This window comes from Actinia tenebrosa, unplaced genomic scaffold, assembly GCF_029948245.1.
Source record: "Actinia tenebrosa isolate PJP-AT-01 unplaced genomic scaffold, QUT_ActTen_1.0 PGA_scaffold12__29_contigs__length_12842862, whole genome shotgun sequence".
NCBI classification, from domain to species: Eukaryota; Metazoa; Cnidaria; class Anthozoa; order Actiniaria; family Actiniidae; genus Actinia; species Actinia tenebrosa.
The window spans coordinates 7,499,880-7,523,199 of NW_028292572.1; the positions used below are offsets into that span (position 1 = coordinate 7,499,880).

Genomic DNA, 23,320 nt, shown 5'->3' on the forward strand with positions numbered 1-23,320 from the left:
AATCTTGAGTTGAGTATAATCGCGCAAGGTTTTATCACAGGTAGCCCAAGCTTGGTTTCTGTGGTGTCCTGTTATAAGGAAATGTATGGGGATTCATCAAAAAAGTCAATAAAATCATTGAAACGTGAAATAAAGCCTCGAAATTTTACCCGATCATTGATAAAGAACACTTCTTTCGCTCTGCGTGGTTATTTTTTTAATTTTAAAACGGGCTAAATTAAAATAATAACCACGCAGAGCGAAAGAAGTGTTCTTTATCAATGATCGGGTAAAATTTCGAGGCTTTATTTCACGTTTCAATGATTTTATTGACTTTTTTGATGAATCCCCATACATTTCCTTATAACAGGACACCACAGAAACCAAGCTTGGGCTACCTGTGGTTTTATGGGTATACAATACAGATATCCCATCAGCCCTTTTGGTTGTCACGCGTCGTACAAGAAAAACATGGCGAATGTGGGTTTTGTAAAGAGAAGAAAATAGCTATTTTGACGGTAAGTAACGTTCAGGACCTTACAAAATCCCTTGAAATATTGAACTTAAATGTTCTTACTTCTCTTTAGGCCTTTTTCTCTGATATTTGTTGTCTTTTCGTTGCGTTAACGAATGTTTCTTGAGGCACATGTGACTTCGCTTGTCGTCGAAGGAAAACATTTGTTTCCAAACATGCATTTTGTGTTGGTAGAATGGTTTTTTAAACTTTGAACAACACTAAAGATGTGTATTAATCCTTTTTTGAATTTATTTGTCCAATTTTCTATTTCTTTAAGAGTTTTTCTTAAACTTATTTTCTTCGTACTTTGAAGACAAAAACGTATACTTACCTACCCCTCCGTAAAGAACATAAAACAGCACTAGTAGCGTTTGTATTATTAAAATATATATGATGGTAATTTATATATCTTATAAGTATAAGGAAACATCTTTTTTTACTAAATTCCGTATCTAGGGGGTAAAATGTTGTCCTGAAGAGAAACTGAATTTTCACAACCTTTTTCAAAAATAAATTAGCTTTTATATTTTCGACATTTTGATACAAATTTCTTTATCGTTGTTATTACATAATACAATAATAATAACAAATTATTATTTTATTTGATTTATTATTATTTTATTGATTATAAAGTTCTGATTGCATAAAAGGGGGACACAGCTTTGCGTTTGATTGTCAGACAGGATAAAAATGATTGAAAAATAGATACAACCTATTAGATTTTGTGATACAAATTTTCTTTATTGTTGTTATTTAACAATAACTCGGCAAAGGCAAAGTGAATATCAGGGAATATTAACCTAGACAGGAGTCTTTTTCATTTTTCAACTTAGCTTTTGCCTTAAAGGCATAGCTAATACAGTCAATTCAAAAAATGTTGTCATCAACCAACTCAAGCCTACGCGACTGGACCGAAAGGAACTCTGGGTAGCAATCATTGAAGCCGAGTTGACTCAATAATTTTATCTGACTAGTTATGCCTGGTTTACAGCACGAACCTTCGTAGGCGAGCGTGAAGTGTTGAAGGAGACGTTTTTTTAATGCCTTCATATTTTCGGAATTGTGAACTGAATCATAACTACTTTGTTTTTCTTTCCCTAACCCCAAAGACATGCATTTGATGGATTGTTTCTCGCCATTATTATCTTATTACTACAGAAACAATTAATTCAGAACGAATATTTAACCGCTTCAGTGATTTTTACCCATATTCCTTTCGATCTAGTCGCGTAGGCTTGAGCAGGTCGACGACAACGTTTTTTGAATTGACTGTATTTCATTGTCTGTGTACAACTTACTACCAATACATTTGTTTTGTGATCCTTCATCCGGTTGTTGACTTGTTATCGATCGAAACAGCCAAGCTACGGTTTTGGTCCTTCCATGTGCTAAAATGTTTTCTTGATGCAAGATTTTCAAAGTATTTTTTACTCTATTTACAATAATTTTATGCTATTTTGCTTCAACAACCAAGCACAACCTTCAAGCATTTTAAAATGATTATTCTTAGAGGATTTTTCAGGCATTTTCACAATTTCTCAAGTGATATTTCAGCAGAATTATGATCACCTGTGGTATGGCTGATCGAGTGATTTTTGTGTTGACAACTCAACACCTCCATTCATTCGAAATATAGAATCTAGCCTTCTATAACGGTTGTAAAAGTTTTAAAAGCCTCTTTTGAGAGTGAATAATTTGCTTCTGGGAACAAAATTAATAATGTTTATCAAGACTCCAGTAATTGCCATCGACAAACCAATAATTTTGATTATTTTGTGCTCATAAACTGTGAGTAAGTTAAACTTATACAATAACCTGTAAGCTTACATTGTATTTTAGTAACTCTACTGTATGTCACATAAGCTTATGTGTTTTATTTATACTTTTTAAATTCTCAATTTTCTGTATGTTTGTGTTTAATATTTTCTTTGAAGAGTGGTTTTTGGATGCCAGATCAAATATATTAGTTACATAATATAAAATACGTAAACAAAGATTATTCTAGTAGATGTGGCAAAATACAGGGACGCTTCCTATTGATTAATTTAATTAATTAATTAATTATGTTAATTAATTTCTTCAGTTAGTATGTTAAAATTAAAGTTTAAATGACATGTCTGTTTTTATAGTCATTGTCAACACTTTTGCAATTTCACTATGACCATTTGTTTCTATTTTTGTTTTACCAAATTACACAGCTTTTCTTTTCAGTTTTTACACTTATTTTCATGATCATTTACTTTTTTCATTTATTCTTTTCATTTGTTTCTTTTTGATCATATCTTACCTCTCTGGTTATTGCTTGTATTATTGGCCAATGAAGCAGTAGATACATGTAGTCATAGACTGCATATTTTTTTTTGTTGTTCTTGATCTAAAATTTGTCCCAAAGCGATTTTTTATGTGCATTTGTGAGTTTTGCTTTGAAATCAAGCGGGAACCCTGTGATGTGTATGCAGATGTAAGGTCATATTGACGGAAGTAACATAATAAAGCCATGAAAAATCAGCTCAATGGGTTACTATTTTTTCTAAAGTATTGTGCACCTTTGGACAGCATGGGGCTCCATTATCATAAAAAACAATACATTTTTTTCTTCAAAATATTGATTGGATGATTCCATAAGTCATAGTTTTTGCTCTTTGTGCTTGGTGATTGTATAACTAGTGACTTATCCCATTTTTGTTATTGATCATTGTGTTGAACTTAAGTTAGCCTGTCTTTAGTCATATAACACATCAGTGTTATTTTAGCAAACGAGAAAAGGTAGTTTTGGGATTCCATCAGGGCAACTTGTATTACTTTGATTCTCAGTTGGGGGTTTTTGTTGGGAAATAACTGTCCATAAAATGTGATCTCAATAATTTCCCAAGTCTTGGTTTATTTACTTTTTCATTTTTCCCCATTATTGGGAATTTTTTTCTTATTATTTTTTGCTTTTTGAACTGAAGAATTTTCTTTCGTGATGTCTGAGGTAAAATATATTTGGCTAATCATCATACCCAACCGTTGACCAGCCATTATTTTAGACACTGGAGTCATACCTAGACTGACTCGTGGAATCAGTCTAGATATTAATCAACATATAATATTAATGATTTCCTTGAATTTATTTTCAGGCGAGGAACAATGTCTGGAGATGATTATGATTGACCTATGTACTCTGTGCCCTCAGTCTTATTGACAACTGTGTTTGCTGGTATGTTACATGTATTACTCTTGCACATGAAAATAGCAAACAGTCTTGAGCAAGACATAACTATCTGCTGTGGGAGGTTTCATGAGTGAGTTCTGCTCATCAAAACTGAACATTTTGGATCTAAACATTTAAAATGAGCTTGATTTTCTCTGAATATCATTTATAGTGATGTGTGAAAACATAAAATAGCACTTTGATGACACCTCTCATACTTAATTAAGTATGTGTTAAGACAACCTGAACAGGAGAGTTATTGTCTTTTTACATTGAACTTATTAGTTTGCTTTAAAATGGTCAAGTTATGAAAGACTTTGGCAAAGAGATATTTTCATTCAAAGTAAACACTTAGCCTGTGGCCATCATTATAAACATTGATTGGTTATAAGAACATAGAGACAGTGGGAAACCATGGGGTGTGGCAGTGAAATGAACATACAGAGGAGTGTGTCTTGAAATCATAAAAATACAAAAGAACATAAGGGTAATATAAATTAAAGTGTAATAATATAATGTAATGAAGTCAGAAAACAATGGGGGTGGGGTGGGGCAGTTAATGAACAGGGCTTCTGACAGGATGCGCGGGTGCGGATCCGCATAATTTGCCTTTTTCCGCACAATCGAACGATTTCCGCATAATCCGGCAAAATCCCGCATAATTCATCAAAAATCTAAAGAAAACTTAATAATCAAGAAGAAATGTATCATAATGTTTTCTTATTTTGATGAAATTACGAATTTTTTATTGTTTACTTACCAAATTTCAAGCAATAAACAGCGTTTAAAACTGTATATTGAATCATACGCCATCGTGTAATGAAAAGGAACAAGGCGTTCTTAGTTAAAAACTGTGAAAGAGCCTGGTAACTAGCCTTGAATAAAACGTACTCTCTGATTGGCTAGAAGTCAAACAATAGCAGACATAGATAGCAAATGAGAGTTCTGGTTAAATACATGTATTCGCAGACAAGATTTTCGCGCGTAAAATAGCACCCCGAGACAATTACATGTACATGTAGGCAAATGCTGTTTCTTTTGATGTCTAGAAACTGATTATGATTGTTAATCGTTACCATTGTAAACAAGTATATTTTAGTCTAGGGTTAGCTTAATAACTGGCACTGTGATGTTCAGTTTTAAAAATATAATATTTCAAAAGCAAATACATCATAGATAAAATTGAAGAAATTAACACGACTTAAATTATGCTATTTAAGGATTTTTGATTTTGTGGAGCGAGTTAATTTCCTATAATAAGGCGTACATAATAGATAATCTATTAACTACGAATATGCAAACGATTGTTGTGCAAGGTGAGGGGAGGTGGTAAATAACGTTGAGATTTTTTGTTTAGCTTCAAAAACAGATCATAAATTTAAGGTTTCGAGAAAAAAAAACATTCAAAGCAATGTTTTGGAGAGAAGCATATCGAGAAGAATTGCATGTAGTGCGAAGAACACGACGATTACACGTGTGGATTAAAAACCTGAGATAAACAAGACCAGTGTCAAATAAAGAAGCAAAATCAAGGTAAAACTGTAAATAATTGCGTAAAACTTTAGTTAAACAAAGTTTGGAGTTAAATATAGAAGCAAAATTTTTAAAAAAACGTGTATAATCCTGTAAAAAAAATTCAGAAATTTTTTCGATTGTGACGTCATCCCGCATCCTATTCCGCATAATTTGCCATTTTCTCTGCATAAGCCGGGAAAAAAATCCCGCATAATTTCAATTTTTTCCCCGCATCCTGTCAGAAGCCCTGAATGAATAAGATTAGACTAGTGGGCTTATAACAATGGGTGATTATAACCAGGGGGCTTATAACTCTAAGGAAATTTGCATTAGCAGACTAGTTGGCTTATAACCAGGGGTGCTTATAACTAATATAAGTCTGGTTCTTCTTTCAAGCACACAAGGAGTGCAAACACAAATTCCATATTTGTGCTATTTGTGTACATTTCATAGTAATGACAATGGAGTTTACAAAGCCTGCAACGTTTTCCAACCTTTCCCTCCATTTCTGAATTTCTGGCAATACACCTCTTACCTGTATATGATGATTTTTTAATACCAGTACTATACTTCCAGAATCCTTTAAAAACGTTTTTTGTTATGCTAATTTTCACTTTTGTATTGGTATTCTCAAGGGAGGTTTACTAGGATTTTATGGTAAGATAATGTAAGTGAATGGTATTCCCTGTATGCAATATTTAACAATCATTCGCCGAAGGCGAAGTGAACATCGGGGAATATTTGCCGAGACGAGAGTCTTCGAGCGGGGCAAATAATTGTTTTAGTATAAATACAAAGATGATTCTTTCAAAAAAAGAAGATGAAAGACACATTTAAAATTAGGAAAATTTTTAATTGGTGACAAGCACGGCTTTCAATTACAGCACAGGCGAACTCTGACTTTGCAATTCAACGCAGCTTGTTTGAACTTATTTGATTAAGTCCTTTTTTAGCTTTAAACAAAGTTAGTGCAAATTTGTTAGCCTCTTTAGTCCTTTTGGGGACAGTATGGAGGTGATTATCGTGTGCTAGTGTGAGTTTCTCGACCAATTAGCATGCAAGATTTTCAATAATCACATGTATTTTTACTAATATAGAATAATATTCACTGCTATATTACTGTAAGTTTATTTTTCATATTTTAAGGCACATTTTAATAAGAAGATAGGGACAATACTAGGAAGTTCAAAACAATTCAACAAATATATACTATTATTGTTTGTATAGGCTTTATTCTATGACTTAATTGTTTTTCTTGATAGCATAATGCTTACAGCTTTTTAGGGGATGGTATTAATAGGCTCACTTTAAGAATCTTTACAAAATGTTTATACTGTGTAATTGTTTTCCTTGAAAAAAAATCTAACCAAATTTACTAGCTTTAGCTGTTGTATCACAGCGTGGGACAATCACAACAGAGCTAGGCTCCAAACTACAGTAGGTGAAAGCCCAAAGATCGAATTAGAACTTAGTAGCTGATTTTTGAGGAGGGAGGAAAACCGGAGAACCCGGAGAAAAACCCTCAAAGCACAGGAGAGAACCAACAAACAACTCTACTCACATACGACATCGTTATCGGCAGGACTTGGCAGCGCATTAGCAGAACACGTCACTGTTGCTTCCCTAAAAAAGTCTTTGTTTGAACCTTAAAATATTATCCTTAGAAAAAACAACCTCTTGTTTGATCAAAGTCATTGCATGATACTGTAAAAATGGAATTTAGCTTGTCAGGTTTGAGGGATGAATAATTGGAGAACCCAGAGAAAAACAGTACAATAACTTCATTGTTTGGAATCTGCTTTTTGATTTTCCCCATAGTAAAGCATCTATTTTGTTAGGTTAAGTTTTGAATAATTGTCTGGAATACCAATCTATTTTTATTGGGGGATCATCCACGGGCAGCAGACTGTTCATAAATATCTGTTGGCTATACACTGTCTGAATACACTGCTCCTTTGGCTTCTCATATTTGCTCTGTTAAAGTTTTGAATTCAGGAAACTAACAGACAGCGCATTTCCTTCTTCCTGAACAACCTTACCAACAAAGAAGGCCTTGCAGTCTGTATAAGCCACTGAAACAAATTGGTCCTGATTGCAAGAACACAATGCTTTTATAACAGTTAATCCAAAACCACAATCAGTTTCTGGTTAGCTGAAATTTTTTCTCACGTTGTAGTTTGACCAACCTGTTTAGTAATGTTCGTCTTAGATTTCCTTTTGCTATTGGTGAGTCATCGTATTCCTGTTTTGTTAATTCATTGTAAAAATGCAAGAGCTATACTGATTTAACTATTCCTTTAAAAACGGTTTAATTACCTTTAAGTCTTCATGGACTACTGTTTCCTTCTCAGGGTAAAAGAATAACGTATAACCCGGAAAATTATTTCTGCAGGGAAGTAATGTCATTCTATTAATTGTTTTAGCTAATAAGCGTTTTCGTTTTCCTTTTTTTACCAGCAGTACATGTAAAATGGACAGTGACAGCAGAGTATTAGCTACAGTGGTTATAACTGATTACTATAGGAGCACTTGCCTTTCATTTATCAGGCATTATTTTCCATTTGCTTTCCGCATTTGATTTTTGACTGCTAGCTAACATCTACAGTATTTGATTTTTGGATATAACAGGATTTACCTGTTTTCTACCTGGCTTCTACCTATTTCCAGTAATTAAATATCAGCCAATAGATATCTTGAGCACTGGCTAGTTCCAGAAAATATCCATACCCCTGCCAAGGGCATCATTTTGAAAATCTAAAGAAGAGGGAGAATTGTAGATCAAAAATTCTGAAGGAGAGGGGGAGCATCTTGCTCTGTAATTTCCAAAGGAAATCTAATTCCATTAGATCATTCCATTATTTAATCATTTGAGTTTGTTCTTTTTAGGAGACTCCACTACAGTGAACAACAATCAAGATGCACATGGGAAATGTTACAGATAAGCCAAAGTAATAGAGTAAAAACATTACTATGTACAACACAAATAGCACTAATTTCAAAAATTGATGAAACGTTTTTGCTTGCATTTATCTTTAGCCCTACATTGTACTTTTTTGTTGAGAGCACTCTTGTGTTATTAGCTATTCAAAGGTTGATGAAAAAGCTGAGGAAAAGTGGGTATTGTAGTGCATTATGGGGCTGATTTAGGGGACGTTTCCAATTTCTATTTATCACTGATAACAGCCCTACAATGCATTGCAGTGTCAACTGCACTCAGCTTTTTCATCAACCTCAGAATGGCTAATAGTTACCTTACTTATGTACCCTCAAAAACCTTTGGGCTGATGGAAGTCAGGATACTGCTGTTGCTCACAGTTTGAAAAATGAGCTTGATAGGTTTTATGGAGGGCGTTAAACCAGAAAACCTGGAGAAAACCCTCAGATCAAGGCAAGGACCTAACCAACTCCTCTCATTTATGATTCTTAGACCACAGAGGTGAAAAATTTAATTCGTATAGGACTCGTATAGGACTCCACATGCCAATACATTATAGTAAATTATGGTTTATCATGAAAAAGTAAAATACTTGCACCAAGAATACTGCCAGACTGCATCACAGTCAGATATCTGACAATTATTCATAGCTACATTTCACCAAGATATTTGAATCCAAAACTCTTGAGGTTTACTATAGATATTGAAATAATATTATGTTGTCATTACAATCTTTGGATATTGGTGGTCACATTTGGCTGCATTGAAATTAATAGGAATTTGGCATAGTTTTGTTATGTGACACAGTGCTTGACATTGAAATGAGACATTAAACAAAATAGTTATGCCACCATGAAAACATAGGCTTATTGGCTTGAAGTTTCACAATTATGCATGTTGTAGCATGCTTTGTTTAAAGATTATCAACCCATCTGTGATTGGTATTTAACTCTGATATACTAACACCTGTCTACAGTGAAATACTTATTTTATCCTAATCACTATGCAACAGACACAGGGCTTCACACTTGAGACCAACATCTTAAGATATATATACAGGCAAGAATATCAAGTACAAGAAGAGTAAAAGATTTATCAATGCAGGGTTCTACAAGTTCAACATGATGGAGCATGAGTTGTTTAAAGATTATTAGTCCATCTGTGGTTGGTATTCAACTCTGATATACTAACACCTGTCTACAGTGAATTACGTACCGCTGGTGTACTTCTAGATTCAATCAATATAGGATACAGGTGAGTAACTGGTATAAGATATGTTACAACACTGATAACTATATAACTTAATAGAAACTGTTGTATAGACAAATGTAGGTCTATTATGATACAAAGATTAATGTAGGGCATTTGATTTTGTCTACTATTAGTAGGAAAAGTAGAACATTACAAGAGTAATGGAATTGATAGTTTGGTGAGAAAATAAGCCATGGTTCTCCATGCCATAGTATTGATAAAACGTTTAATAACATTTAATTGGAAACATTTATAAAGTATTAGTAGTAAATAATAAAATAAGAGTGTAAGCTGGAGTTAGAATAATTATAAATCCTTTTATGGTTTACCCTAAGCTCAGGCATGCTGTTAAAATGACTTAACAGATAAACAAATAAATGAATGAGTAACTTTATGATTAACATCAATCAAATTATCAATCTCTCCAAAAATTCGCTGGATATTTTTTGCTTCTGTTGAAAAGTTTCATACTGTTTCATACTCTTTGTTGGAGCTATCTTTTCCACTAGTTCCTTTGTTTGGTTTTTGGCCAGAGGTACAGGGAAGATTTGAAACTCCTTCACTGTACTGAATGAAATGCTGCTGTTGGGCAGTGACTTGTGCACTATAACTCAGCAAATAGGGATAGTATGGTAGTTGAGAGTTATCCACCTGATAAGAACACTATGAATTGTAATAATAAAAGTAAGGCTGACTGTCATCTTGGTCACCCTTATCCATCTCTGGAGTACAACTCAAAATACTAGGAAATTTTGAGCAGTCAAGCATGAATTTGCAATATGACAACTTGTGATAAAGGTTAGCTGTTGCCAAATTAAGATGTTGGCACTTGACAATGCATTATAGACCTCCAAAGGACCTCGGCAACATCTTTTGATGTCTGGAGCCTATTGACAAAATTTTGAAAGGCAATCAATATGTTTTCACAATACAAACGTTTTAGCGATGACAGATTTTTGTACAAAATTAGAACAGAATTTCACTTGGTCTGAACAGGCCCATTATGTGTAAATATTTGTAATTGTAGCTTCAGCTTTAAATACTCTTGAAACAGAGCACTGATGGAGAGAAGGGGTAAAGAGGAAATAATTGTTTGAGTCTAGTGTTAAATTCAAGGTGGAGGCTAAAAGAGTAGACATTGGCTGTTCCAAAGGTGGCTAATATTGTTAATGTTATATTTCACTTAGGATGGACATTTTGTAACTTGTAATAATTGACATCTTGTTGTTATGTATGGTTTGTTGTTCAATTGATTCTTTGCACAAAAATAACTTGTGTTGATTGGGATGTCCCTTGTTAGATTTGGTCTTCATATAGAGTTGTTGACTGTAGTGACTGTGTTAGAAGTTTATATCTTGTTGACAAGTCTTTAAACTGGACAGCAAGCTGTTGTCGTCAGTTTTAGGCAGTTCATAAATGTCAAAATATTTTTGTAATTCTTGTGAAAAGAAGACAAATGGTACACACAATATCGTTTACTCCAATAACTAATGGTGAAAAACTAGGGTTGGATGATCTGGCTTAATTGGTCAGATTTGGTTTTCATATAGAGTTGTTGACTGTAGTGACTTTGTTAGAAATGTGTTGACAGAAGGACTTTGTTTGGAAGTTGTTACCTTTAGTAATGAAGTATATATCTTGTTGACAAGTCTTTAAACTGGACAGCGAACTGTTGTCGTCAAATTTAGGCAGTTCATAAAGGTCAAAATATGTTTGTAATTCTTGTGAAAAGAAGACAAATGGTACCCACAATCGTTTACCCCAATAACTAATGGTGAAAAACTAGGGTTGGATAATCTGGCTTATCTTATAAATGACAATAAATATTATAGTAAAATTAAAATCTGTAAACCAAATAAATTAATGGTATTATAGTTTTGAACATTTAATGCAGTTTATGTTTTGTGTTAAGTATCCCATTTCACTAGATGACCATACTTAGTGCTCCAAGCAAATATGATATGATATTGTCTCTATAAGCAACCTAACAAAGTAGCTACATTTGTAAGCTAGTTGTAGGCCAAAGAGATTTACTAGGTGTATGAGACATTTAGTTATTGAACAAAATATATCAAAATGTGTAAAGAATATTAGAATCATAAAAACTATGATGGTAAACTAATAAATATCTTGATATAAGCACCACGACATAGAAGCTTTACTAGTCATAGGTCAAAGAGATATATCCTAGTTACTAGAGACACTTAGTTATTAAACAAAATATATCAGAAATGTCTAAATAATATTAGAATCATAACAAATATGTTGGACTTGAAGCAACTCACTATTGAACAAGGTACTAGATACTATACTAGATATAAAGGAGTGCTGATGATGAAAACTAGAGAATGGATGTCAGTAACAACCTTGGGTTTTTAGGGATAAACACAAGCTAGGGTACCCAGCCCCTGGGGCACCCAGCCCCTGGGGCGTGCCCCATTAACCATTTATCAAGGTTTGTTTCTGTCAATAATGTGTATTAAAGATTGAGCAGCTCCTGTACATAATTCAGTTAAACATAAGTCAATTAGGGCAGAAAATAAGAAATCAACCTCACTAAAAGTTTATCTAATAAGGAAGTGAAGTACAAATTTTTTAACAAAATAATTTAAAAAAAACAGATAGTGAGTATACTGACTTTATCCATTGACTAGTTCAGAGGTCAAAATTTGTACCATTTAAATTGACAGCGGAAAAATGAATGGAATATTAAAAAGTGAATGGAATATGAAATAAAGATAAGGAACGTGTAGAAAAGACTTGTATGAGTGACTTTCATATATTGGCCTGTTTGCCTTGTTATTTAATTCCATGCTGCTGTCATATATACAAATATGTGTAAAGCATAAAGTAAGTCTATAGTATGGTCATTCTAGCCCCTGTGCCCCATTAAATTTTTATACTTAGGTTAATCATTTTAGTGACTCTTTATATCAGGGCTTCATCATATTAACAGCTATTACATAGTCTTGAGTAGTTTCACACTATACAGAGAAAAGAATAAAGTGAGTCTTGTTATCCGAGTACAATGGTTTTAAACAACATCTTCAAGACATGACAGCCCAACACTTAACCGCACAGCCACCTAGAGATCTTCCAAGGTATGCAGAGGACATAAAGAAGTAAATGTAGACACCCCAATGGAAAGAAACAAGACCTTCAACATAAACGCTAAGACTCCCCAATACTCCACCAATAAGCAGTCCAGTGAGAAAGAGATCTTCCAAGGTATCTGTGAAATAAGAAAATAAAGCATAAATATAGTCATTCAGACACCACGATTGTAAAAAAATATTGAACAAGCAATCTTCCATGGTGTATCATGTTGCAAGATGACAGTGGGAGGAAAATATAGCATGAGCACATTAAGTGAGACACGATGATTGTAAGCCTATTGAACAAGTGATCAGTCATGGTGAAGTCTGATGCAAGAATACAGGACAACAATGGACAAGAAAGCATCAAGATTGTCAGTTAGACACCATGATTGTAAACCTATTAAACAAGTGATCTTCCATGGTGTATCATGATACAAGAAGACCACAGTACAGAGAAAAGACTGTATTACTTCCAGACACTGGGAGGAAAATAAAGCATGAAGACAGTCAGTCAGACACCATGATCGTGAGCCTATTGAACAAGTGATATTCCATGGTGTATTGTGTTGCAAGAAGACAGTACACAGAGAAGAATGGATTGGTTCCAGACACTGGAAGGAAAATAAAGCAGAAGATAGTCAGTCAGACACTATGATTGTAAGCCTATTTAACAAGTGATCGTCCATGGTGTATCTTGAAGCAAGAAGACAGTACAGAGACAAGAATGTATTTGTTCCAGGCAATACGAAGGATGAAGATAGTCAGACACCATGATTGTGTTCCATTGTGTATCATCTTGCAAGAATCACCATACAAAGAGGAGAATGGTTACAGACACAGAAAGGAAAATAAAAGATGAAGATAGTCAGTCAGACACTATGACTATAAACCTATTGAACAAGTTATTTCTTTGCGAACACCCAATGACTTTTCAAGGTCATGTGACCTGTTTTGGAAATGAAAACCTTTTAACAGAACATGGTAGTCAACCATTCTAGGCACAAATACGAATACATCAGTTTCTATGAAAGAAGTTTGGTGAAACATTTTGTTGTCATGGTTTCTATAGTATAAGGTTGGCCCATTTTCAGAATATTTTTTCTGCTATAAAATAATAAATCAGAGTTTGGTCATGTGACACATATATTGGAAAAAATTCTCGAGAAATGGCTAGACTAAAGCATCTTGCCAGGTTTTACATTCAAATCTCACATATATTTCAAGTAATGGGAACATACTTATTTTATCCTAATCACTAGGCAACAGACACGGGGCTTCACACTTGAGACCAACATCTTAAGATATATATATGGGCAAGAATATCAAGTATGAGACAAGTAAAAGATTTATCAATGCAGGGTTCTACAAGTTAAACATGTTGTAGCATGCTTTGTTTAAAGATTATCAAGCCATCTGTGGTTGGTATTCAACTCTGATATACTAACACCTGTCTACAGTGAAATACTTACCTCTGGTGTACTTCTAGATTCAATCAATACAGGATATAGGTGAGTAACTGGTATAAGATATGTTACAACACTGATAACTACAGAATCTAATAGAAACTATTATATAGACATTGTAAGGTCTATCCTGGTTAATCAACATTTGGAAGGCACACACTTTTCAGTAGCAATAGTAGGTAGGTATAATGCATTACAAGAGTAGCTGACCTGATCTTACTCTTTGCAGTGAGTAGGGCATTCATTTTTAGCAAATTCATTATCTAAGAAATCTAAATTCAATTAATTTTAATACTTTGTCTATAAAAGCATTGTAAGATCATAGACTAGGTATTATTACTTAAGCTTAAACGTTTTAGTTATTTTAGTTTCTCAGATTGTACTGTGCATTAAGTCAATAATAAAGGAGTATGTTAACTATTCATTATTTTAAAAGATAATATTTTAATTTTTTTAAACTGCTTTTAATTTTTCCATTTTAGGAAAGTTTAAACACCATATGTCAGAAAGCAACCTGAATACAATAAATTATTTTAAAATAGAAGGCTATTCAATGAGCAATATCCATGCTTCTGGCAGGCATGCTCTTTCTTGTTATATACAATCATCCTGTTTTTCAGAGGATAAGGAAGGTCACTTGTTTCACTTTGTTGTCTCAACAGTTATGCTCTTCTTTGGTTGTCTTTCTCTTTTCCTGTCCAAATTACACTGTGATCACTTGAGTGCGATGAAAATGAACTTCTTTAGGGTTGGCCTCAAACTATGTTTTTTTCTCTGTTGTGGCGTCAGGATTTTCATTCTTTGGGTGGTATGTTACAGATACATTAACCTTTAGTATGGGGTCATGTAATGGGGGTCTTAGCATTGAGTGTCATGTTAAAGATACATTAATCTTTAGTATGGTCTGTCATTTACTCCATGAGTCACTGTCTCTATTTGTCACAACATCAATCATAATAGCTGGTGTATACAACTTAGTTCACTCAATACCTGACATTCCTGTTTCTATCATTCACTGCAAGTTTTGCATGATTAAGGCCAAAACAAACTTGACTTATAAATAAGCACAAAGAGTGAGTGCAGCAAACTATTAGAAATTACAAACATGATTGAATGTGGATTAAGAAAACGGGGGGGGGGGGGGGGGGTGGGAGAGATTTTAAATCATTGATAATTATTCAGTGTGAGTTGTTATTCATGGGTAAAATTAAATATTGTAATTATAATCCTAAAGTTTGCTGCATTCACTTTAGCTCATCTCCTGTTCAGGTTGATTTTACGTCGTACATTATTTTATTGATTGATCATATGATAATGAGTAATAAAGACATACCAGCTAGCCAGCAAACCCTACTACACACCCCTCTCCCCCTACCATGCAATATGTCTCTGTGACTATTGAGAAATAAAAATATTATCACAACAGGGGGGAGGGGTGAAACTACACATACCACACATTACATTCGTTTGAGGCTAAGGGACTGGTCTATAATTTATTCAATTAAGTATTAATGTATTCAGGGTCTGCTAAGAGGCTGGGTCTAGAATGTATGTAATCAAGTATTTATTTATTCAGGGTCTGCTAAGGGACTGGGTCTATAATTTATTCAATTAAGTATTAATGTATTCAGAGTCTACGGAGGGACTGGGCCTATAATCTGTTCAATCACATATTCAGTATCTCCAAGGGGATTGGGCCTAAAATTTATATTAATTTATTCAATCAATCTCAAGGGAACAGGGATTATCATGTTGCTACATCATAATGACATCACATCAGATTTTTAATGGGGAAAACAGAATTACATATTAAGTTCAAATTTTTGAATGTGTGCAATGTTTCCACTACCAATGTAAAACCAGTGTCTGCACAGTCTATGGGGCTATACTCATGCAAAGCTGTCATGTTTTTTCTCAAGGAGATTATAAACCTTTGGTTTAATGCACATAAATTTATTCTTGGGAACTTGAATGCAAGGCTTCGTGTTGAGGAATCTATCGTTCCATTCAACATGGCTGCTGTGTGAGTACGGCTTACTGCATGGTGATGTCATTACAAAATAGAACAAGTTTGAAGGTTACTTTATGAAAATCAGTGCTGAGGGAGTTGTTCCTAGAAAACTTTAGTTTAGAAATAACTAGAGTGGATTTGGTATTTGGAGCCCAATGCAAGATTTAGTTGTACAATCAATTTTGTTTGGACCAACACATGAACAGATCAGCAACATCAACATGTGTGAGTAACCATTACTCCAGCTGATAACAAATCCTCTCTATCAATTTTACATCTAAGTTTATTTTATTTAATGATGGGACAGGATATATAAAGCCTTGGTCTTATTCCTAGTCTTAATCAAGTTTATTATTAGAATTTTAGTCTTATGTTGTTTCCTAAGATGAGTTTTTTCACCAGCAAAAAACGTCTTAGCAGAAGTAAATAAGCCATCATAATCAATGAAAGAATGAAATTGCAGTTTTTCTTTGTATTTTTGAATGGAATCGTGAGCAACTACATGTATGATAATTGACTGTGCCAAATTGAAAGTATATATGGGCATAATATATACCATTGTTGTTGATTTTGGATAAAATGAGACTCTGGGTTTGTATAGCTTGTGCATATAATACAAAGATATAACTAGCTAAAACCTAGTGTGAGCTGCGTCGGTGTTTCTAATGAAACAGTAATGATGAAAAGGTAAATTATACACCGTGAAAAGATGAAAAAACTTACTGACGTTTCGGACGCTAGTCCTTCGTCGGAGTAAAAGAGGGATAATACAAGTGCTTTGAACATAATCATTTATGGTAAAACAACTCTTGGTTTTACTTTTAATAATAGTTTCATTCCAATCAATCGTAATATTGTTTGTTCATTGTCAGGTATGGTGTTTCAATGCCATTCTCTGATGGCTCACCTTGTCTTATATTCATTGATTTTTTATTTTGCCTCATTTGGCTTGTATTCATTGATTTGTTTGCACTTTTGGTGTATTATATTCCATGATTATGCACAGCTGAATTTGTTCTCAACTTTAGTCAATTAGTAATATACTCCATGTATACCCAGACTAGTGTGTTATAAATTTGAAAATCCAAAATGATTGCAAGAACTTTAATTCAAATTTTTGCAAATTGATCATCACAAATAAAATAAAAGCTTTGTTGAAATAGTTTTCATCAATTGAATTTTACATATTTTATTGTAGTTGCTCTGTATGATTTTTTTTGCTTTGTAATTTCACTTTAGTTCTCATCAAATATCTTGTTTGCTAAAATATTTTTTAAATAATTGTTCAAAGAAATTAAATTAAGACCTCAGTTTCATCTGGAGAAATTAGTGAGATATATTTTGCCTTTATTGTATTTTAATATTTGGGTGTTAATTGTAATCAAGTATAGAAAGTTGTTCGTATCTTTAATTTCTTTCTTGGTTCTGCTGAACTCTTGCTTTGAATTAATTTTTTTCTTTTTTTTTCTTGAGTTTATATAGTTTTTCTGTTTTTCATAAGAAATTTTTTACTGTTAATTTTTTAATATGAAACTGAGGTCTTATTTTGCTGGTGAAAAAACCTTATTAAATTACAATCCTATGATAGAACCTTGTATATCAGTCTAGCCGAACATCATTAAACTCAAGATTAGGTCACCTAGAAATGATTCAACTTCCTGTCTTCCCAGGTTGATAATCTACTTGTATGAAAGTCTGAATGGTGTCTTATGCAAGTCTATTGAGCACACCGCCCCTAAAGTTATCACTGCTATACACACCCATGAATAGTGAGGTATGATTATCTCTGCTCTTACCCACACTAACCTGCACCGTGTACTGGCCTATTACACCATCAGCGTACTCCCATGAAATCTGCAGAGAGCCATCACCTGGTATCCTTACCTACAACCTTCACCGCCAGAGCAATCATCTGATCATAGCCTCAAGGTTAGACTCTGCCAAGAGCAGCAATGTTGGACCGCCTTTTGTGGTTTCCTGGCCTGGTGGGGCAGCTTCTGTTTGGTGCTGGTAGGACCTCATGGGAGGTATCAAGTGTATTTCATTTTTCTGGTACAAATAATAAATGATGATAATATTAGATATAGGAGAGTGTTTCTAACTAGTGAAGGGTTCCCAGTAGATTTTGAAAGAAAAATATTTATTGAAACCAGCAGCCAATCTAAATTTGTTTCAAAATGAAAAAATTTAAAATTGCATGAGCAAAACAGAAAATGATTTTTAATTTTGTTTGGTTTTTACTGAGAACCCTTGACTAGTTGTAAAATGTTTTGATTAAGATAACAGTGCTCAACACTAACTTTTTCAGATACTAGGCAATGGGCTAGTAAGTCTATAAATCTACAAAGTAGTTCAGCAGAGTACTGTACAAGCCAGAATAAATTTCCTGGGCAATAAATAATAACCTTCAATAACCTACTAGCCTATGGTCAGGACTAGTAAGTCCTACTTTTCACAAGTCCACAGCAAAGATACACTTATCTCAGACTAGTGGTCTAATGTTAGTGTCGAGCACTGGATAATCTGATAATTAGATGGTTTGAAGTAAGAATCTTAAAATGGTTTGGTGAAACACTCTCCTATATCTAATATCTCAGGCTAGAGGACTGGTAATCAAAAGTTTTTTTTTTTTGCCTGGACAATAATCTATTATTAATAATATTTTTTGTTTTGAGGTCTCTTATGAATAAATTCTAATTCATATTTCTCCTATAGAATCTTGCAAGCAAATTGAAACATCTTCTTGGTAATTTTTTTTCTAAATACTTAAATTATACTTATAATTATAATATTATTATTATCATAATCATACTGCCAAAAAATTTTAAATCTAGATGGTTTCAAAATGTATGAACATAACATTCCTACAATAAAATATTTGTGAATCTGCAGGACTGAAAATAGCAGCCAATATGCAATACTAATATTCTGATCACAAGTAAAAGGAAATGATTTTCACGTATAATGTTGAGAATAAAATGTCAACAGAAAATTTACAGTCAAAATTCACTTGTCCTGCACAAACATTTGTGCTATTTTAAGCCCTGCATGTTACCAGTCCTCTAGCCAAAAACATTATTTTTGCCATAATTTTCTACTAGTTTTTTTTCTTTTTTTTTTTTTTTTTTTTTTTTTTTCCCTCCAATAATAGTTAGTTACTCCTAGGCCTAGGTAAAGCCTTGAAATTCTTTCAAATTCATCTTGAAATTTTTTTTAATTCTACAAAATTCCCCTTTGAAATGCTTGTGTTTTGGTAATGTTTTTTTTTTTCCTCTTTAACATTGTTTATGTTTATACAAGATATGCTTTCTCCTAGGCCTAGGTAGTACCCTTTTAATTTGTTTTCATTTCTTTGTAAGTCATTTCTGAAAAATGCTTGACTATTTTTATTTATTTTTTTTGGAAATCCCTGAATGGTTCTAGATTTGTATCTATAAACCATGTTACTTATATTGATGGCATGACACCCTTATTGTTGGTAGATGATTCCTGTCTTGAGTACTGATTGACTGGATGTTGATGGTGCTGCATCATCTTACAAGGCTTTGCAGCACAACAGCTTGGTATAACTGAATATGACAGATTTGGTGTAGCTAGAAAAAAATGGAACGAAATGGTCAAAATTTTGTTGCCTGTTTCAGTAACATACATCAGATACATGCATCAGGTTCAAATGGCAAAGTTATACAGTATGTAACTTGGACGTGGGTGTAAATATGTGTAGTGCAGCAGCAAAAGTACTCTCCTCTCACCAAGGTAACCCATGTTTGATTCCTAGACTTTGTGTTGCATATTCCCATTTCAGACGACATGGCTTTCCCTAGAGTATCATTTCTTTGTTTAATGGTTGCGCTTGGTTTAATTCACATGAGAAGACACATGAATATGAATATAACTCAAACAAAGAATCATATTAATTCTCAAGGGAATGACATGTGGTCTGAAATGGAAAAATATTATGCCTGGGCCAGGAGGTCTATTGCTCATTGTTTCCTTCTCGTGCTTCAAGGGTTTTTCTCTGGGGGCTCCAGCTTTTCTCCCTTGGCAGAAATCAGGTTACAAATTCCAATTGGAATCCAGTGGAGGAGCCAATTGGTGAAATTCAATATTTTATTTATTATTATTGATTGACTGCTAGTTTTAGATTGTCTTACATATTCCATCAAGTATGAGAGGCGTATGCTTATATTAACATTATTATATATCCAATAGCTAAACTTACTTGTCTGTCATCTATCTGCTGGCCAGGACTTGACAGCATCATCACCATGACAACATGATCCTTGGCTGAGAGGCTGACAAGCTGTTGGAAAAAAATCAGAGATCTGAGTCTCTAGCATGCCAATTGCAAGACAATGGTGCTAGCGAAAGAGATTTTGTAGGTTGTCAGTAATCATACTGAAAACTGACCTTTATGAGAATTTAAGTTTTCAAATATATGTGGATGTAGCTTTATCTCCTTCTTATAAGGTCATCCTCATTAGTACTCTTTATGTATAAAGACATGGCATTATATAACAACCCCTTGAATACTAATGAAGAGGACTTTATTGAGTTCAAAGGTCCAAGCACATAATGTGTGTGGTCACTAAAACACTATGTATGTCACTATCACGTCACAGCTTGTTTATACGGGAGACAGAATGGTAAACAACAATAAGAATTTGCAATGCTTTTACTCTGTAGCTGAATTGACAGCTCTGATATGTATGGTTTTCAAATATTTCATATTCCAGTGTTTATCTAACAATATATATGGTATTTGGTGCCAATTATTGCTTTTTTGAGTTTTAAAAAACACAATTTTTCAGTTTACTTTTTGTTGTTGGTGTTTTGTCTCCCTTCAACGACCATCATTCTTAGTGTTAAAACTAAAGATTGTTGTCATGTGATGTCAAAATGAAATAGAGTATATTTGACCAAAGGTTTATGAATCATTCATAAGTTTTTGTTTAGCATGTCTCCACCAAGTTATGGATACAAGTTTCAATGATTTCTTCAACACAATACTTTGCTTGGAAACTATTGCTTATCGTAAGGGAGGTGCTGCAGTGTATGGGTAAACTTACTTGTTTGTCATGTGTGCTGACTGTCCAGGCCTTGACAACATCACTATGACAACATGATGTTTGGCTGAAGATGCTGACAACCTGTTGAAAAAGTCAAAGATATTGATTTCAGTTTACAAGTCATTCCCTAGAGTATTATTTCTTTGTTTAATGGTTCACATAAGAAGACACAGTAATTAGAATACAACCCAAACAAAGAATCTTATTCTCAAGAGAAGGATATGTGGTCTGGAATAAGAAAACATTAAGCCAAATAAGGTGGAGAGGTCTATTATGAACCATTTTGTTTTCAATTTTGTCTTAAAAAAGTACTTTTACAGCATATCAAGCATCCCATGCTGTAGTTACAATAGAAAAACTAATTTGGAATGGATGTATTTCTATATTCTATAACATAGCTAATAGTTTAACTTACTTGTCTGTCATACATCTGCTGGCAATAGCTTGATGCAATGTAATATCATCACAATCTAATGATGACACATACCAATACTTGTCATCAAGCTGTTGAAAAAGTGAAAGAGATCTGTTTAGAAACCTGAATCAATCTGTTTAGGATAATTGTATTACTAGCAGTTACTAGTTGTGACTTCATTCTAGAAATTTTCTATACTGGATAATCCATGTCTATCCTTTAGTTGTCAGTATACTGGTCAGCAGTAGACCATGTTGTACAGTGGGAACCCTGTGGTTGTCTGACATCTACCATGTTGGTTTTGAGATACAAAAGCCCATAGAGTGCCACAACAAAGCATTGTATAACTAACTTATGTATGAAATTGTTCTGCAGAGTAATATACATACCTGATGATTAGTAATAAACTGCTGCTTGGGATATGAACAACATTTTTGTGGTAACAAGGTGAGTTCATATTGTTATGAAGGTCACGGGGTCATCAGGTTGATATTCAGGTCAACACCCATACAGCAACAAATTGAGTCCATATTGTTATGAAGGTCACAGGGTCACCCCCCAGGTTGATACTCAGATCAATGCTCATCAAGGTGAGTCCATATTGTTATCAAGTGTTTTTGCTTCTTGTTTTAGTGCAGTATACCCATCATTACCAAATTAATACTTAAGTATTCCATTATATATTGGTTAGAGTCAAGATGCAGTATGGTAATGAGGTTCAGATCACTGGACAGCCTTATGGAGTGTTTCACGCGTAAGTTATACTTTTAAAACTGCAATACAAAGAAAGATAAGTCATTAAGAAATTAATATTTAGGATTTTCATGGTTCTAAAGGTTTTAAAGTTTCAAAAACTAAGTTTAGTGTAACGATGAAAACCAAAGTTTCAAAATATGTGAAAAAAATGAAAATATGCTCAAACTATGCTTACACACTGTTTCAAAAATTCCTAAAATTACACATTTATGTTAAATTTAATTGTATTTTTCTCAGAAAAAGTGGAATTCTCAGAGTTCAAAGCCAACACGTGTCATGGCGGTCAATCGAACTTTCGAAATCTTTAAACTGGTTAAAAATACGGAAAAACGCCAGAATAACGCAGAAAAACATAATAATTCTTACCTTTCATAGTTCTCGTGTCCTTATCTCTCTGTTAGGTGAAGCACGAGCTAATAATTTTTTTTTGTTCTTGTAAAAGCTTCTCTTTATATTTCCACAGATTGACACACGTCGAACCGCGAAGGGAACAAGATTGAAATGAACACAAGTTACACCAAGAGCCTGGATACTAGCACTTTACACAGGAAGCCCGCCAAAAAATTGATATTTAGGCGAAAATTAGACGGTTTTTGAGCAATTTGTTTTGCCAAAAACATGAAACATCACTAGAAAAACTCTTCCTAGCACTCCATGGATGATAAAAACTCGAAAAAAGGCTTGTTTTAGGGGGGAAATCAATATTATGTTAATTAGTCACGTGACCTCTAATTTTGTGTTTTTGGGTGTGAATTTTCAATTTTTCTGTGACAAACATTTTTTCGGGGGTTTGAAGTAATTTTCTTTGATTCGAATTTATTAGATCACGCTGTTGATAATAAAAGAACATCGAACCTTTATTGTGTGACATTTATTGTCTGACCCATAAAAATAAAAAATAAAAGAAATAAAACAACAGCTGAAAAATGTCCTTTAATGTCTAGACTCCACCCGACCAAGAATGAAATACACCCCGAAACAAAGAGGAACAAACAAAGATTTCAAGACGCATGAAGCGCCAACATTTTTTTTATTACACTTTAAGTTATTTATCAACTTTATTAATATAATATGATTTATATAGCGCCTATACAAGTCGGCTCTAAGCGCTGTAAAAT

At 33.6% G+C, this 23,320-nt stretch overlaps 2 long non-coding RNA genes across 13 annotated transcripts; one reads left to right on the plus strand and one right to left on the minus strand.

Moving 5' to 3' along the window:
* Positions 1–429: 429 nt before the first annotated feature.
* On the plus strand, positions 430–23,062 carry LOC116288980 (uncharacterized). Of its 12 annotated transcripts, none has more exons than XR_016119419.1 (10): positions 430–497; positions 3,616–3,695; positions 8,091–8,152; positions 9,152–9,393; positions 13,889–13,996; positions 14,614–14,759; positions 17,633–17,989; positions 19,445–19,718; positions 20,175–22,200; positions 22,666–23,062. It is a non-coding gene; the product is annotated as an uncharacterized LOC116288980 (long non-coding RNA). The 12 variants fall into 12 exon arrangements; XR_004196269.2 differs by lacking the exons at positions 13,889–13,996; positions 14,614–14,759 and having other exon boundaries at positions 20,175–20,340; positions 21,822–21,893; positions 22,138–22,200; XR_016119421.1 differs by lacking the exon at positions 14,614–14,759.
* On the minus strand, positions 19,430–21,507 carry LOC148912169 (uncharacterized). Its single transcript, XR_016119417.1, has 4 exons — positions 21,447–21,507; positions 21,032–21,112; positions 20,185–20,265; positions 19,430–19,555 (listed from the first exon to the last, which is right to left on the minus strand). It is a non-coding gene; the product is annotated as an uncharacterized LOC148912169 (long non-coding RNA).
* Positions 23,063–23,320: the final 258 nt, after the last annotated feature.